Source organism: Pezoporus occidentalis, unplaced genomic scaffold, assembly GCF_034315485.1.
Source record: "Pezoporus occidentalis ecotype Australia unplaced genomic scaffold, CSIRO_AGI_Poc_V1 ctg2, whole genome shotgun sequence".
In the NCBI taxonomy this organism is placed as follows: Eukaryota; Metazoa; Chordata; class Aves; order Psittaciformes; family Psittacidae; genus Pezoporus; species Pezoporus occidentalis.
In genome coordinates this window covers 11,559,570-11,573,320 of record NW_026913855.1, presented here as the reverse complement: position 1 = coordinate 11,573,320, position 13,751 = coordinate 11,559,570, and the positions used below count along the sequence as shown (strand labels likewise).

At 42.5% G+C, this 13,751-nt stretch overlaps 1 long non-coding RNA gene across 2 annotated transcripts in view; it reads left to right on the top strand.

Annotated features, from left to right (window-relative positions):
* Positions 1-13,751, top strand: part of LOC134163204 (uncharacterized) — an 84,965-nt gene that overhangs the window by 35,525 nt on the left and 35,689 nt on the right. Inside the window, exons 1-3 of one of the 2 annotated variants that reach the window (XR_009964621.1) lie at positions 4,637-7,355; positions 8,637-8,783; positions 9,803-9,918. This is a non-coding gene — a long non-coding RNA (uncharacterized LOC134163204). Of the gene's footprint in view, positions 1-4,636; positions 7,356-8,636; positions 8,784-9,802; positions 9,919-13,751 lie in introns of those variants that run through there. The other variant, XR_009964620.1, reaches the window with a different exon arrangement.

Here is a 13,751-nt window from a genome sequence, read left to right as displayed (position 1 = left end):
AAGTCCAGCTCCCCTCTGCTGTGATCCCTTTGCATCGGGCTGATTCCAAGGGGAACACACAGCATTGACCACTGTGCCGCAGCTGCTCCAAGCTGCAGTAACATGCTGCTTCAGGGTTGTCAGTCCAGCAGCTGTCACAGTCCCTACGTGGATGCAGACTCTTAAAAAAAGTTGGAAAATGTCAGGGGTTTTATCCAAGTGACCTGCCCCTGCTGTGCAGACCAGACTTGATGCACAGCACAGAAGTGCAGGTAAGATTATGCAAATAATCATTCAGCACACACAAGTACTTTTGATGAGTTTAATGATGAGAGGGAATTTATTTTTAGGACATATGTTCTTTTCTGATGCCTATGCACATGCCTGCACGCACCAGGCTTTCACCTCCTGACCCTCTGATATATCTGGCATAGCAGCAGGGTATTCATTCACTCCTCCACTTTGGGCTGCTATTTTAGCATTTTTGTCTTAGCACCCCACCCGATTACAGTGCCCAGCTGGAACTGCGTTGTCTCTTGTGAGCTGTTTTGCCACCACAGTTCTATAGTGAACAAGGCAGGCAGCAGGACTATCACCTCTTCTCACATCAGATGTAAAAGGACAGATCCCAGTTTAATAGCAATTGTAGTTAAATGCTGAGAGAATGGAGAGGTACCTGCAGAAAGAAAGGAAAAACTCTGAAGGCTGAAGTGACAAACATTTTGATTTTAGCTCTCTGTGTCTTTTCAGGTTTTACTTTGATTTTGTCACTCACACATTTTTCTGAGACCATTTATGCTGCCAGTGAAGATCCAACTTATCTTTTTCTTGGAAGTAAATATAATCTAGTTTGACAACACTGGTCAGATGTTCCTAGTTAGAAGGGGAATGGAAGAGAAGAATTCTTTTTTCTTATATAAAACAAGCTTTGGTATCCCCTACCCTCTGGCTTTTTTAGCAGCTAATAGGGCTTAGAGCAGGAATAAATTAATTGGCATGAATATGTTCTTGGAAGAATAGTACAAGAGGTCTCCCAAGATCTGAAGTTAGTTTTCACGTGGTAGCGTTTTACTGCCTGTGCATCTAGTGTGTTTTGTGGGACATCAAGACTTGGGTCTGTGTGCATATTTCTACTGCCTAGACTCAAAGACAACAATCACAATTTTGTCCTTCACTTAGACTTCCAGCTATTGCTTCTGATTTCATTGCAATTGAAGCTTAGGGACCAAGTGTATTGCTTACTGACCTCATGCTATAGCTGCAAATAGTACAGCTTCTTCTCTGCACCTCCACAGGGTGCTCATGTGAAGAGATGCATTTCCACTCTTACCTGCTGCTTTCCCTACCCTCAAGGGCAGGGATCTCTCACCTTCCTGCTGCCTCTTTTCCCTCCAAAACCTGTCTATATATCTGGTGCTGACGGGTTGTTCTAGATTGTCTACAAAGCTTGTGAAGTTAACAAGTGGAAAGAAGCTATCAAGCTTTATGCATTTATTTTGAATGCGTAACATGGACATCTGGAGCCATGCTCTTTCTTATGACTTTCATATTTCTATTTTTAAAAAGTAAGATTCTGATATTGGTGATTACAAAAAAGAATTTGATCAACATAAAAAATCTGAAGACAAATCTCCTCCAAATTATAATTGTTTAAAAAACTGTTCTATTTCTAAAGCAGTCTGATGAGGAACTGAGTCATTAATTTTGTATGCTAATGACTGGTGATCACTGGTGAGAAGGCTGGGTATACACCCCTATGAATCAGATGTGGCTGAGTTTAATACTGATCAGAAGATCTAGAAATGTTAAGGAAAGCAGATGCACATTTGAGTTTCATTGTAGGAGACCCCACGACTATGCTATTGAGAAGCTTTTCAGCTAACGAAGTGTGTGGGACATTTCCATGGTGTCTAGCCAAACATGTAAAATACTGCATGAAAGAGTAAGGTAAAGATAGGTAAAGACCAAGAAGTTGTTAGTCTTGTATCTGCACTCCCTGGGCACCTGAAAGGTAGGTGGGAGATCCCTTTTGTTCTTGCCTATGGCTGTATCTCAGGTAACATATATGCCTAAACAGCTGTTTCTGGTATTTTTGAGCATTGCTTTCTAAAATTCTTTTTTCAGTTTGCACATGCTTTTTTACCTAATTCTTGGCAAGCACATGGGGCCTCAAAGACATGTAAAGTAAAAAATCTTCAAGTTTTTCATCATTTTTCTGCTAAATGTCGATAGAGAACACCACAAGGAATTCATAGAATCATAGAATAGTTAGGGTTGGAAAAGACCTTAAGATAATCTAGTTCCAACCCCCCTGCTGTGGGCAGGGACACCTTATGCTAAATCATATCACCCAAGGCCTCGTCCAACCTGGTCTTGAACACTGCCAGGGATGGAGCATTCACAACTTCCCTGGGCAACCTATTCCAGTGCCTCACCACCCTAACAGGAAAGAATTTCCTCCTTATATCCAACCTAAACTTCCCCTGTTTAAGTTTTAACCCATTACCCCTTGTCCTGTCACTACAGTCTCTAATGAAGAATCCCTCCCCAGCATCCCTATAGCCCCCCTTCAGATACTGGAAGGCTGCTATGAGGTCTCCACACAGCCTTCTCTTCTCCAGGCTGAACAGCCCCAACTTCCTCATCCTGTCTACCTACGGGAGGTGCTCCAGTCCCCTGATCATCCTCGTGGTCCTCCTCTGGACTTGTTCCAACAGTTCCATGTCCTTTTGATGTTGAGGACACCAGAACTGCACACAATACTCCAGGTGAGGTCCCACGACAAGGATCACCTCCTTCGACCTGCTGGTCATGCTGCTTTTGATGCAGCCCAGGATACGGTTGGCTTTCTGGGCTGCAAGAGCACACTGAAGCCAGCTCATGTTCATTTTCTCATCAACCAACATCCCCAGGTCCTTCTCCGCTGGGCTGCTCTGAATCTCTTCTCTGCCCAACCTGTAGCTGTGCCTGGGATTGCTCCGACACAGGTGTAGGACCTTGCACTTGCCATTGTTAAACTTCATGAGGTTGGCATCAGCCCACCTCACAAGCATGTCAAGGTCCCTCTGGATGGCATTCCTTCCCTCCAGAGTATCAACCGAACCACACAGCTTGGTGTCATCGGCAAACTTGCTCAGGGCGCACTCAATCCCACTGTCCCTGTCACTGACAAAGATGTTGAACAAGACCGGTCCCAACACTGATCCCTGAGGGACACCACTCGTTACTGGTCTCCAGCCGGACATTGACCCATTGACCACAACTCTTTGTGTGTGGCCATCCAGCCAGTTCTTTATCCACCGAGTGGTCCATCCATCAAATTGATGTCGCTCCAATTTAGAGACAAGGATGTCGTGTGGGACAGTGTCAAACGCTTTACACAAGTCCAGGTAGATGACATCAACTGCTCTACCCCTGTCCATCAGTTCTGTAGCCCCATCATAGAAGGCCACCAAATTGGTCAGGCAGGATTTCCCCTTAGTGAAGCCATGCTGGCTGTCACCAAGCACCGTGTTGATTTTCATGTGCCTTAGCATGCCATCCAGGAGAATCTGCTCCAAGATTTTGCCAGGCACAGAGGTGAGACTGACTGGTCTGTAATTCCCCGGGTCATCCATTTTCCCCTTCTTGAAAATGGGGGTTATATTTCCCTTTTTCCAGTCGTCAGGAGCTTCACCTGACTGCCATGATTTCTCAAATATGATGGACAGTGGCTTCACAACTTCATTCACCAGCTGCTTCAGGACCCGCAGATGGATCTCATCAGGACCCATGGACTTGTGCACATTCAGATTTTTAAGATGGTCTCAAACCAGCTGTTCTCCTACAGTGGGCTCAAGGTCTTCATTCTCACAGTCCCTGCATCTGCCTTCCAAGACTTGGGTGGTTTGGTCAGAGCCTTTGCCAGTGAAGACCGAGGCAAAGAAGTCATTCAGAACCTCAGCCTTCTCCAAATCCTGTGTAGCCAGTTCTCCCGAGAGCTTCCTGAGGGGGCCTACATTCTCCTTAGTCTGTTTTTTATTTGCTATGTACTTGTAAAATCCCTTCCTGTTAATACCTCTAGCTAAGTTGAATTCTAACTGGGTCTTAGCTTTCCTAACCTGGTCCCTAGCTTCTCGGACAACATCCCTGTACTCTTCCCATGCCACCTGTCCTTGCTTCCACTTATTATAAGCCTCTTTTTTCCTTTGAAGTTTCCTCAGCAGCTCCTTATCCATCCAAGGAGGTCTCCTGGCCCTCCTGCTGCACTTCCTTCTAGTTGAGATGCAACACTCCTGAGCTTGTAGCAGGTGATCCTTGAATATCAACCAAGAGTCTTGGGCCCCCCTGCCCTCTAGGGCTATATCCCATGGAACCTTACTAAGCAGGTTCCTGAAGAGGCCAAAGTCTGCTCTTTTGAAGTCCAGCACAGTGAGCTTGCTGCATGCTCTTCTCACTGTCCTGAGGATCTGAAATTAGAGCATCTCATGATCGCTGCATCCAAAGCTGCCCTGGAGCATAACATTTCCAACGAGCCCTTCCCTGTTGGAGCGCATGAGGTCAAGCATGGCACCTCTCCTTGTCAGCTTCTCTATTACTTGCATATGGAAGTTGTCTTCTACACAATCAAGGAACCTCCTGGATTGCTTGTGCCGGGCCGTACCGTCCTTCCAGCAGATGCCATCTTGTGAAGTCTTTCCTTCAACCCATTTGCTGTTTCCTGATATACTCAGTGAAGAACTACTATGAAGCATCTGATCACATCAAAGTGTTTTTTCCAGCAATATTCATGCAAAGGATCCTGAGCACAGATAAGTTGCCTGATTTTCTGTGCTAAGATTAACAGCGTGGAATAGCAGCCACTCCACAGTAGAAGATTCTTTTGCATTTTTCCCACGTTTTCCCATGTATCTTTGAAATGTCGACAGTCATACTTTTGAACATGATGAGAGACAACAGATGTTGTGAGATGTTTGAGATAAGCACTATTAGAAGCAGTAACCTACCTGGGTGTGAATGAACCGTACATAATTTCCACAGAGTAGTTTGTCCTTAATTTTAGGGTAAATCTTACAGTGTGGATGTAATATGGAGGATACTTTCTTCAGACTGATGGACTTAATACTACCTTTATGCTAATGTATGGATTAAGGTCTCGGTCAAGGGCCTTCAGAATCTTCCAGCATGCAAAGACTAGGTCAAGTGCAGGGCAGAGAGTTGGAAACCCTGGAGGGGGATCCACTATGGTAAGTCTGGCAAAATAAAAGCAGAAAAATAGCTTCTTTTGGAGATCGTGTGCTTGTAAGGAGTGGTGGGAGTTTTATGTTATCTCCTACCTACATTCCCAGGCAGAAGGCTGAGCATGCAGTACTTTTTTGCAATCTGTTCTTCTGCTTGAGAATGGTCTTGACAGAGATGCCATATGCACAGCATTGTATTAGAAGTCGGTTTAATTATCTCTCATGGCAATATTAGGGCAGTAGATGTGGCAGTTGCAAGAAAAACAGTAAAATCGGTGCACATGGAATCTCATTTCAGTGGATGTTCCTATTCCGCTGCTGCTTCTGCTGCTGGAAGGAAGGTGGCTGTGAGATAACACAGACTGTGCAGCAGTCTGTCAGCTACCTTTCTTCATTAACTTTGACGGCAATAAAACACAGCTTTTTAAAACAAAGTTCAAGTAGCCAGAGCTCTCTGTGGAAATTAATTTCCTCTGGAAGCTAGTTTCACGTAACTCATCACCTACTTCACTGAACATTATTCAGCCCTGTTGCTGGTGACAGAAGTGCTTGACAGAGCTGCTGAAACTAGGTCATGCGGTGGATAAAATATAGTCTGCTTTCCCAGGCTGTTTTTAGCGTGGACCTCCTGAGGATCATAGTAAATAATATATACCTGAAGGCCACTGGGGGCACTTTGTGCAGTGTTTGGTCCATGAGAGGAAGAGACCATTAATGATATAAACCCATGAAACAGGTTTGCAGGGAGAAACTTTTGGCTGCCTGTCTCTGTTTCTGAGCTGTTACTGTGATAATTTTTTTCCCTAAGTATGGGTAAGTTCATACTGTTGGATGATGCAGTTTCTACCCTCACAGGCCTGATTCCCAGGTTCGGGATGACTATTGAGGACTTCATTGGTGTGGTGGTAATAGTCATTGATCGTCAGTGCTTCAGCAGTCAGACTGAGAAGAGGAGCCCTGAGGGCACTGCCCTTGTTTAAGAACCCAGCTATGCTTGATTACAGGGGTGTAGATGTTTGGCTGTGGGAGCATTAGTTGCTGCCAGAAGAGCCATTTCATGCCTGCCCCAGAGGAAAAGGCTATGGGCCCTGTGGAAGTTAATGTCTTTAAGAAGTCTTTATTAAAAGTGCAAAGTAGTGCTGTTAAAGGCTTTTTAAAAGTCGTGTCCTTTACTTGAAAAGAAACCTGCAAAGAACTAAAACAAAAAAAAATCTGTGATCTATTTTTGTGATGTATAATGACCTATTCCTTTCTCTTCCCTTTCCCTTTCCCTTTTCTATGCCTCCCTCAAAAGGTTAGGAGTTTTCCCAGTTATTTTTTAACAGCTTGTTTTCCACCCTGTAAAATGCTGGATTTCAGTGCTTCCCTCACTGGAAGAACCAAGGCACTGAATCATTAATAAGGCTATCCTTTGTGCCAAATGTTTGTTTGTGATTAATGTTAAGCAGATTTAATGAATAAAAATAAAAAATAAAAAAGGTTTAAATATAACATCTCTCCTAAAATACACATCCTGCAATTTTCTTCCCCCAAAAATGTATGTTTGGACAACTCTATTCACACATTTTTCTTTTTTCTGTCAAAGTGCACTCCAAAGAATTTTTACCCTTCCTTTCTCATCACTCTGCTTGGATGCCTTCATAGTGATGGGAGGCAACATCTGAGTGATCCCAAAGGTGAAGTTGCATGTTATGGCTGAGTCTTACAAACAACTTACATCTGCTGAGGGGGAGAGATCCTCTTCCTCCTTGTCCTCCCTACCCCTGCTCTTGCTCTCAGTCTTGTGCTGACTCTGCAGCTCGTAAAACTTTTTACTCAACCGATTTCGCCCCTATACTGGCAGAAAATAAATTGCTTTTTCTGAGATAATTTGCTGCTGGATTACTGGGTTGTATCAATTCTCAGTCGCTCCCAGCAAGCACCAGAGCTGGTGGAAGGTAAGCAAGAGAGCATGTCTAAGAGTGATATGGGGAGTGTAGTACTTCCCCTTTTCAACAGTGGCAGCAAAATGTTGGGTGGGTTCAGGTGACCTGTGCTGCTTCTCCACTGAGGCAGTCACTCATCACTTAAGCCATCATAACTCACGATATGCAAACTCTCAGCCTGTCTCAGGAATGCAAAGTGGATGGACACAGAAATACTGTCCTGAACATTCAGGTGAGATGAGTGTTTCTGCTGTTTCTCAAGCCACATTTCACCAGGATGAGGACTGCTCTTACAGCAGCTGCTCTCTAGTAGCAGTGTATCTCCTTGGTATGGATGGGAGTATTTCTTTACGGCATTTCTCAGGGTACAGAGAGATGTGGATTTGGTCCTTGCAGATAGCAATTGGTCTGTGGTTAGCCTTGAGGTGATGATAGTCAGAGGAAAAAATGAAGAAGAGGGTCTACCCACGTTGGAAGTGGGAATTGGATTAGTAAATACAAATGGGAAAGGACTGTGGAGGTATGAAAGGCAATGCCAGTGGATCAGCTCCCAATAATCTTGTCATGCTGACAGCATTTCATCCCCATTGCGTAGCAGTTACATCAGTGTGTTTCCCTGTTACCTCAATACAGGCAAGCAAGGAAGCAGGGATCCCTCCTGGGAAACGACACCTTTGTTAGGCTTCCATCTCAGTGCTACACAAAAGAAAAAAGCAGGAAGGGCTTTAATAGCAAAATAGAGAGCCCCAGCAGTCTGAGCAGCATAAACATTATGTTGGTAGATGGGCACTCTTGCCTTTAACAGAAGGCTGTTTAAATTTCGAAGTGGTGCACGTATTCATGAGGGCTTTTACTGTGTGGGTTCTGATTTTCATGTGGGTTTTGAATGTGTGGGAGAAGCTAATGCATTAAGGACTGCTCATGAATCTCCTGTATTTCCAGTCTTCCCCCTGGGAGCTGTTGATGGTCATTTTATCTTTCTTATATGACTTTTGAAATCGTAAAAAAAAAAAAAAAGGAAATAAGGCAATGTTTTTCTGGTTGCTTCCCAGTGAGATATCTTGCAAAGAAATACCAGGGCTGAAAATGAGAAGTAGAACGTAAATTCCAAACAGCTTAGGTTCAAACCCACAGTTGGGATCCTCAGAAGTTATTTTTACCTAAGTCGCAAATAAAATTAAATCCCTGGGAAAGTAAAAAAAAAAAAAAGCAGAAATAAATGACAATTTTTCTATCGTGATTTGTGATTTGGGGTAAGAGGGCTGAAACAGTTGTGCTGATGCACAATATATCTAGCGATATGACTGGCTTCCAGATGGGAGGTGGGGAACGGTATTAATGAATTACGGGTCTGATGAAAGGTCATTTTTTTCCCCTATCGCATAGACTTCAAATCAGTCAGTGTGTCTCACTTACTCTTTCTTCAAATGAAAATGCTGTGTATTCGAAAATCTCTTTTCCCTGGTGTTTTGCAGCTAAAGGAATTTCTAATTTGCTTTAAACCTTATTATAGGTATAAAGAAAAGTTTAGTTGTATGGAGAAAATGCTTCTCACTTTGAAGATCTCATTTGAAAGGCTGATAAAGAAATGCCCTGAAATTAAAGATATTCTCAGGTTCAGAGAACAAAGGGGGGAAGCACACAGACCCAAGAAAGAAAGGTAAGCAACTTGTCTACCAGAGAAATTGCCTTGAACTGAAATTATTTCCCCAGAGATAATTTGGTCTTATGAGTCAAATTGTCACTAAACAAAGAGCTAAATCAAGAGCAGCAGATTGATTTTTCTTCCAGTGTCTTTCCTCCATTTTTTCCCTAATTAAAAAGTGAAGGAGGATGTGATAAATTCAGCTGATTTTTTTTCCTCACTCTTCCTTGAAGAACCTCTTCACTGTATGCATTTCACTGGTGGATTGGAATGAAAGTCCCTAGGTTAAATTTTCAGAGATGAGCACCAATTTAGTTGGAAAAGTGAAAAAGCAATGGTTTTGCAAATAGTGAACATCTGCATCCTCTGCCTATCATTACAGAAAGTTGTATGTCCCGCACCTATGAGAAAAGAGTCACATATACCAATGTATATGTGAGTAAGCATATATACATATAGTGTGGTTTTGGATTCAGTGATCCAGTCAAACACATGCAGAAATTCATGGTGGGGAAGGGAAATGGAAAGTTACAAAAACAAAAAAGAGGAGTTCAGGTCTCTTTGTTCTCAACAAAAGTTTGTTTGTGTGCCTTGCAATCATCTGTTTCCTCTCCCGATGCATGCATGCATAGAGACTACATGTTTCTTCCTGCTTTTTGGTCTTGCACAGCTTTTCTTCACTGCTCCTGGACACTTTAAGCACTTTGCACAACATTTCCCTTTTGGCTTCTCATTTTCCCATATCTGATGCCAGCATTTCTCACCAGGTTCCTTCTCTGTTCTTCATTTGTTAAATTAACAGTTTCTCTGCTGAGTTGTATTTTTGTCTTCCCCCCACCCCAGGAGAAAGGATAACAAGGGTGCACAAAGCACATCCAAGTGTTGCTTGCATGTTTGGAGACAAGAAAAGCAAGATGCCAGCTCTAAGGGAAAGCTCAGGGTTTGTGCTGTGTAATTTATGTTTAATGCTGCTGCAGAATCTGTTTTTTGTGTCTGGCTCTTCAAAGATGTAACTTCTGTGACATGTTTTGCAGCTCCTCTTGTGCGTGAGAGAGTAAAGGACACTTTGACTCACTTGAGATCCCTCGAAATGCTAAAAAAAGAAAGGGAAGAAAAAAGTACAAGAAAAGACACTCATGGAACTGCTGAGGTGATGTAACAAGGTGTCTTTTCATGTGTATCCTTTATTTTCCCTTCTATCTCATCAAAAGTAAACAAACTAATTCTATGAAGGATAAAAGCTGTAATGTCTCCATGCCATGTTTCTGTGTTCTGGGCTTTTCTCATGGGTTAGCACTTCAGCTGTAATGAGCTTTGAGGTTTGGTGGAAGCAGAGGCAGCAACTATTTACACATGAAATGGTAGAAGACAGTGCCTTTTTCTTGGTGAAGACATGTTATTCTCACTTTGAGTCACAATGAAATCTTTTCAGTCAGTCATATGGCCCCTTAAAACACCTGGAAATGGGGCGTTTGATTCGGGTTCACTGAGACCTGATTTAATTTTTCTGGGTGCGTGGGGAGGATAGGTGGTGCTGTCAAGAGGGCTCTTCTGCATGTCAGGAGCTGGACTCTGTTTGTAGCCACATGCCATGAAAAATAAAACAGAAAAATTTAGGGTGCATCTCCCTTGCACTCTGATGCTTATTCCAATTATGAGTTTAATTCAGTGTGTCTCTTTCACAGCCACAATAATATGGCCTGAGGTCCCTGCCTGAAGCCCTTTGCAGTATAGTACTGACTTGGTGATTTCCTCCTGTGACTACTAGTTAAAAGAAAACACCCTAAGCCTTAATCCATCCTCTGTTGGGTTTATTCCATTTTGAGATTATCCTGAGTGTAAATGGTAGTTAGTCGTGAGGAGTCTGAACAATATGAGAGAGAGTTGGTTACCTCCTACTTCATATGGTTAGATGTTTATGTGGCAAAGTCCTGAAACTGAAATTCTGTCATCTTGCAAGCACATAGCACAGACCCTGGCATCACAGGCTCCGTAACTGCTCCATGTGCGAAGAAGAGTTCACTCCTTGTTCATGGCCCTTGTAAAGCAACTTGCAAAAAGTGACAGTGAGTTCTAAGTATAATATTCTTGCATGTCTGCCATGGAAAGGGCTGCCTCCTGAAACTGGCTTTTAAAGGTCTAAGTCACTCTGATCTGACCTTCCTAGTTATTTGCAAGCACAGTTTGACATTTGGATAATTAAGAGCATAATTTATGGCTGAAAAGGGAGTGCAGTTTTCGTTTGTTTTATTTTTTTTCCTGGGATCTGACCCAAAATGTAGATAGGTCATGCTAATAGGAATCCTTGCGTCTCTTTCTTGACTTCAGTAAACTCACCCTGAATAAGGTCATAAAACTTATAGTCTTGGCTCTGAAAGATAGCAGGTATGGACAATCTCTACTGAAGTGAGTAGATACTGTTGTAGTCAGAGTGCTTCAGGATAGTCTCAAAGAGGTCCCCACTATCCTTTCTCCTACATGAAGACAATGCTTGTATTAATTATTTCTATGGGCAGAAGTATTTTCTTTGTGGTTGGTACTATGGTTATACTTTAGCAAGATAACCCATACAGTTCCTGTGAAACCACTATCTTACTGACACAGTATCCACTGTGATGAATAATAAGGGTGGTCTGAATCTGAAACGGCTTGACAGGTCTACTTTATTGGTCATGGCATGGACACACAGCTGGGATGGAGGGATCATCTGAGCATGCAATGGGAGCACAACAGTGCAAGCAAACAAGCACCTCTGTCAAAAGAAGACAGGTTCCTGGAGAGAGCTTTCCACCCGCAGAAAGCCACCTTTTGCTGTGTTTCATAAGTTTCCATGTTTTCTATAAGTTTCCTGGTCTACAGAATAAATGCACAAAACTAGTTGGGCTGTCAAAGTTTGTTTCTAAATGTACAGTGTTAGCTAATGCCTAATGGAGAGGCCTCTCAAACCAGCTCTATAGTGTGCTGCAATCTGCTTATGAAAGGGAACTCAGAACTAGTTCTTATATTAGAAATATTCTCTAAAGCTTGTAGTACCAGACCTTGCTTGGGTATGACCTTGTGCTTTTTTAGAGCCACATTTTCCAAACCTCACATCTGTTGTGCAAAAGGTGTACTTGAACACCCAGATAGTTTACTCTATGCCCACAGATCAGAAGCACATTTCTGTCACCATCTTAAACACAGTAGCTGTGATATTTCTGAGATCCAGTAAATTTCCTTCAAAGATATGTAGGAAGATTTCTTGGTTTACATTAGATGGCATAAAAAGCCCCATAATGTACAATGCTCTGTTTTGTGAGATAGCTTTAGGGGTGCTGTTATTTCACATATTTCCAATGATGCAACTGGTTCCCCTTTCTGAGTATTACGGTGAGGAGCAGGTCTTGTAACATTTGCCAACACAGTTTCTGTTTTCTCACTAGGATCGTTTCAAGTGAAGGAAAAACGGGCTGGTTTAGGAGGATGGGGTGTTCTCTGCCACTCCTGAGGCGGAAAGGTTCCTACCTTTTGTAAGTGCAGGGATTTTTTGTAACCAGTTTGAAGTCTTCTCTTGACATGTCAGTGCATAAGGATTAAAATGGAAAAAAAAAGGGACGAGAATGAACTTTCTTGGCAGTACCCAGTAAAGCTACAAGGCCTTCTTGCCACTCTGTGCTTTGCTTCATGGGACCCAACCCTTTACTTGAACTGCTGAACAAAGATGATCAGGTCAAATGAAGATCTGGCTTATATCTCTGCAAAAAGCCATTTGTTTTGCAGGCACATTGAACATCTAGGCCTCAGCTGAAGGCTATTTTGAAGCATGATAGCCTGGGGAAAGTACAATAGCTTCTTTTTCTTTCTTTTTTCCTTTTTTTCTTTTGTGGGTTTTTTTTCACTTCTTGGTTTTCTCATCACCTGATTGCATGAAAAAACATGCAACCAGCTGAGCAGTATTGAATGCTTTTTAGCCTCTAGAACTGAAAACATTCTATGTAATTAATGGTTTGTTTTAGGACCACAGGAAACTACTTGTCACTATCCATTAATGAGCACTTTGCTAGCTGTTGCATCTTCAGAAAAAATAGATCATGAAGCAGAAAACTCCACCTTCCAGAGTGCAATTTTATCCCCCTGGTCAAACTAATACTATGCACAAACCACCATTTTCATTATCAGTGCTTGGTGTTTTTTCCCAGTCTTATTAAAACTTGCCAGAATAAGAAAAAATGAGCTAAATCCACAGTAAGCTCATTCTGTCTACAAGAAGAGAAGCTGTTGCTCCTCACAATGGTGGCTGAGTCAAGGCTGGACCCTATTCATTGCAGAAGGTGGAATAACTGCCCTGGTGTATCAGTAGGCATCTGCGGTGCAGGGTGGGTTATTTGTCCTAGATTGTATGGGGAAAAAGTGGTAGAGAAGACAGAGAGGCCAAGACACTGACCCTCGTTCACAATCTGGGCATGTAGGCAACATGGCAGCAACCTCATCCCTGTCCAATAGGCATGTCTGGCTGCAACAGCAATAAAAATAATGTAACAGTGAGATTTAGAATCTTCTTTCTCACTGTGGTGTCTTAGATTGTATTCAGTCACATTCACCAAGATAATTGCCCTGAACTTATGTGCTGATGGCATGTTAATGTGCAAGAGTGGAGCTGACATCTTCAGGTCGCTGATTAAAAGAGAAAACCTCCCTTCCCATCTTGAAAAAAGTGTGAAAGACTATTTTTTTCTTTTTTCCTTTTTTTTTTTTTTTTTTGGTCAAGTTTTCAACGGCACAATGGAATATCTATCTACAGGTTGAATTGGCATCTGTTTGGATTCAAGGCTTTTTGGCTGTACAAGCTGATTGTTTTGCTCATTCTCACAGTAATCAGACCAGTGTGTCAGACTTGATATGTAAACTCCATAGAGAGGAGATTCGGGAATTGCTTTGTTGGGGAAAAAATGGAGCCATTGCTTGCAGATAAACTATTTATTTTTAAAAATTGGAAAAAATCCC